Genomic DNA, 296 nt, shown 5'->3' with positions numbered 1-296 from the left:
CCGCCTGCGGACCCAGCCGCTCAGCCACCCGGGTCCCCAGGCACGCCGAGGGGTCACTAGGGTAGGCGAACCACATTCCCCAGGACGAGCAGCCGGTGGCAGCACCGCCCCTACCCGCGCTCAGGCGACTCCAGCGCCCCAGCCCCCCGAATCCAGAACCCGCAGGCGACCGCGGGGAGGAATTCATTCGTCCTCCTCCCCTTCCCCAAACTTCTTCCGTCCGCGCGGCGGTTCTCCCAACTCGACCCCTCCGCGCCATCTGGCTCCTCCCACTGCGCTCCCCTCCCCTTTCCTGG

This window comes from Myotis davidii, unplaced genomic scaffold (assembly GCF_000327345.1).
Source record: "Myotis davidii unplaced genomic scaffold, ASM32734v1 scaffold281, whole genome shotgun sequence".
NCBI classification, from domain to species: Eukaryota; Metazoa; Chordata; class Mammalia; order Chiroptera; family Vespertilionidae; genus Myotis; species Myotis davidii.
Note: the sequence above shows the minus strand (reverse complement) of the source record.